Here is a 4,255-nt window from a genome sequence, read left to right as displayed (position 1 = left end):
GACAGGGAAATCACACTTGGAGGAAAAAAAAAAAGGTTGTGCTCTCAGGAGACTAGTGTGGAGGAATGTACTCTTTCAAGCAAGCAGAAAAGTTTGAGATCAACTCAGAAGAGTGAGCAGGCATATTTAAAATTCACCTTAGTGCAAGGTGTCATTGAGATTCATTTAATCATGCGAAAAATATTTATTAACTATCTACCTTTGTGGGCACTGTGCTAGGTGTTGGGGCATAAACTCTATGCCCTTACAGAGCTTAAGAAAAATATTGAACAAGTGACTATGAGTGTGAAGAGGGTCATAAAATAGATTATATAGAGACAGCATATGCGATATACAGAAGTATAAAACAAGAAGAGCTAACCTTCATCATGGGGTTGACACCTTCTTGGAAGTGATATTTTATTTATTTAAAAAATTCTAAGTGTTTATTGCCATGAATTTTCTCAAAGTGAACAGATGGGTGTAACTACCCAGATGAAGAAGTAAAGCATCACCAGAACTCAAGAATCCCCCGTAATGTCCTCTCCCAGCCCCGACCTCCAATACCCAAAGGGAACTGGGATCCTATCACCAAATATTATTTTTCCTAATTTTTAGAGTTTTTATAAATGAATTTCTACAACATGTACTCTTTTGTGGTAGCTTCTTCCACTCAATGACAATCATTCATAGCTGTTGCATGTGGCTGTAGTTCCCTGATTATCACTGTCATATGGTATTACATTGTATAAATACATAAGAATTTATCCATTCTACTTTTTTTTTATTTTAAATTTTAATTTTTTTGGCCATGCCATGCAGCATGTGGGATCTTCGTTGCCCAACCAGGGATTGAACCCGTGCCCCTTGCATTGGAAACGCAGAGTCAACCACTGGACTGCCAGGGAAGTCCCTATCCATTCTACTTTTGATGGACATTTAGATCTTTCCCAGTTTTTGGTCATCATTGCTGCTGAGAACATTCTTTTATGTTTGGTGTGCATCTAGTTGCATTTCTTTTTTCTTTTCTTTTCTTTTTTATTGAAGTACAGTTGTTTATAATGTTGTGTTAATTACTACTGTACAGAAAAGTGGTTCAGTTATACATATATATACATTCTTTTCTTAAAATACTCTTTTCCATTATGGTTTATCATAGGATATTGAATATAGTTCCCTGTGCTATACAGTAGGACCTTGTTGTTTATCCGTTCTATATATAAAAGCTTAATCTGCTAACCCCAACCTCCCACTTCATCCCTATCCCAACCCCCTCCCCCTTGGCAACCACCAGTCTGTTCTCTATGTCTATGAGTCTGTTTCTGTTTTGTAGATAGGTTCACTTGTGTCATGTTTTAGATTCCACTTATAAATGATATCATATGGTATTTATCTTTCTCTTTCTGACTTACTTCACTTTGTATGATAATCTCTAGTTGCATCCATGTTGCTGTGAATGGCATTATTTCGTTCATTTTTATGGCTGAGTAATATTCCATTGTATATATGTACCACATCTTCTTTGTCCATTCATCTGTTGACAGACATTTAGGTTGTTTCCATGTCTTCTCTATTGTGAATAGTGCTGCTATGAAATAGCGGTGCATGTATCTTTTTGAATTATAGTTTTGTCTGGATATTTGCCTAGGAGTGGGATTGCTTGATCATATTGGTAATTCTATCTTTAGTTTTCTGAGGAACCTCCATACTGTTTTCCACAGTGGCTGCACCAACTTACATTCCTACCAACAGTGTAGGAGGGTTCCCTTTTCTCTGCATCCTCTCCAGCATTTGTTATTCGTAGACTTTTTTTTTTTTTTTAACTGTTTGTTTTCCGTCAACCTATTTCCATTTTAAGAGTGTGGAAGAACAGCTTAAGATGATTCACTGGTTGTTCCTACCCATTCAGTGGCCTGAGCAGTGGGAGCTGCAGACCAGTCTTCAGTGGCAGGCTGAGCACTCCAGTCTTCAGTGGGGAACGGCTGAATAGGCACAGAGGGCACCTGCACACATTCGGACCAGTCTGCCACCTCAGGTTGAGAAGCAGTGAACTCAGGATCTGGAACAGACCACTCACTCTGAAATTCCTCCTTGGTCACAGCTTTCTCGGCTGTCACCTGCTCTTCCTTTTCAATCTCTTCAGGATCTCTGTGGAAGCAGAGATCAGCCATGACCTCCCATGGCTGTTCACGGGAGATGGTGCCACGCATGTGCAGAACATCCTCGGTGAGCATTCACCACATCAGACCCACTGACTGGGCTCCCTTCTTGTTGCATGGGATGGCAATGTCCACATAATACAGAGGAGAGTCTGCGTTACACAAAGCAATAGTAGGCAGGTTAACGTAAGAGGCCTCTGTGAGAGGCTGGTGGTCAGCTCTGGGATCAGTAACCACCGGAAGTCTTGGCTCCCGGAAGGCTGCCTGGATCTGGTCAGTGAAGGTTCCAGGAGTGAAGTGGCTCACAATAGGAGTGGCTCCGGTGGCAGCAGTAAACTTCAGCACAGCTCGCTGGCCAGTATTCCTGGAGGATATGACACTGACATCAGCTGGGTTTTCAATGGCAATAATGGGACGAGCTGCGAACAGAAGCTTCTCCCAGGTTCTCTTCCTTTTGTACATGTACTATTCCATTTGGAAGTCAAGGTTGCTGCCACCTAAGTGGGTTCCTGCTGCAAGGAATTTGAAGACATCCTCCTCCTTCATTTGCAGGACATCAAGGTCTCCAGACATTGTGGAAGTTTCCCTTTAAGTTACGATGGGAGGGCTAGAGCTTCAAGATGGCAGAAGAGTAAGATGCAGAGATCACCTTCCTCCCCACAAATACATAAGAAATACATCTATATGTGGAACAACCCCTACAGAACAGCTACTGAAAGCTGGCAGAAGACCTCAGACCTCCCAAAAGGCAAGAAACTCCCCACGTACCTGGGTAGGGCAAAAGAAAAAAGAAAAAACAGAGACAAAAGAATGGGGACGGGTCCTGCACCAGTGGGAGGGAGCCGTGAAGGAGGAAAGGTTTCCACACACTAGGAAGCCCCTTCGCGGGCGGCGGAGACTGTGGGTGGCGAAGGGGGGAAGCTTCAGAGCCACGGAGGGGAGAGCAACAACAGGGGTGCAGAGGGCAAAGCAGAGAGAGTCCTGCAGGGAGGATCGGTGCCTGCAAGCTCTCACCAGCCCGAGAGGCTTGTCTGCTCACCCGCCACGACGGGTGGGAGCTGGGAGCTGACGCTCCGGCTTTGGAGGTTAGATCCCAGGGAGAGGACTGGGGTTGGCTGCGTGAACACAGCCTGAAGGGGGCTAGTGCACCACAGCTAGCTGCGAGTGTGTCCAGGAAAAGGTCTGGAGCTGCCAAAGAGGCGAGAGACTTTTTCTTCCCTCTTTGTATCCTGGTGCGCGAGGAGAGGGGATTAAGAGCGCTGCTTAAATGAGCTCCAGAGACGGGCGCGAGCCGCGGCTAAAAGCGCGGACCCCAGAGACGGGCATGAGACGCTAAGACTGCTGCTGCTGCCACCACGAAGCCTGTGTGCGAGCACAGGTCACTATCCACACCTCCCCTCCCAGGACCTGTGCAGCCGCCACTGCCAGGGTCCTGGGATCCAGGGACAACTTCCCCGGGAGAACACACGGCACGCCTCAGGCTGGTGCAACGTCATGCCGGCCTCTGCCGCTGCACGCTCGCCTCGCATTCCGTACCTCTCCCTCCCCCCTGTCTGAGTGAGCCAGAGCCCCCGAATCAGCTGCTCCTTTAACCCCATCCTGTCTGAGCGGTAACAAGTGCCCTCAGGTGACCTACACGCAGAGGCAGGGCCAAGTCCAAAGCTGAGCCCCTGTGAGCTGTGCGAACAAAGAAGAGAAAGGGAAATCTCTCCCAGCAGCCTCAGAAGCAGCGGATTAAGGCTCCACAATCAACTTGACGTACCCAGTATCTGTGGAATACGTGAATAGACAACGAATCATCCCAAATGGAGGCAGTGGACTTTGGGAACAACGATATATATATATATATATATATATATATATATATATATATATATATATATATATTTTTTTTTTTTTTTTTTTTTTTTTTTTCGTTTTCTGTTTTTCCGTGTGGATGACAGGGTCTTGATGCTCCAGCCGGGCGTCAGGCCTGTGCCTCTGAGGTGAGAGAGCCGAGTTCAAAAAACTGGTCCACCAAAGACCTCCCAGCTCCACGTAATATCAAATGGCGAAAATCTCCCAAAGATCTCCATCTCAACGCCAAGACCCAGCTCCACTCATTGACTAGCAAGCTA

At 45.9% G+C, this 4,255-nt stretch overlaps 1 pseudogene; it reads right to left on the bottom strand.

The window, feature by feature from the left end:
• Window positions 1-323: 323 nt before the first annotated feature.
• LOC149750512 (small ribosomal subunit protein uS2 pseudogene) lies at window positions 324-2,930 on the bottom strand (annotated as a pseudogene).
• Window positions 2,931-4,255: the final 1,325 nt, after the last annotated feature.

Source organism: Delphinapterus leucas, chromosome 1 (genome assembly GCF_059928025.1).
Source record: "Delphinapterus leucas isolate spDelLeu-1000000601 "Yukka" chromosome 1, BTC_Dleu_Yukka2, whole genome shotgun sequence".
Lineage (NCBI taxonomy): Eukaryota > Metazoa > Chordata > Mammalia > Artiodactyla > Monodontidae > Delphinapterus > Delphinapterus leucas.
The sequence above is the reverse complement of the archived record's forward strand: the minus strand, read 5'-3'. Positions and strand labels throughout refer to the sequence as shown.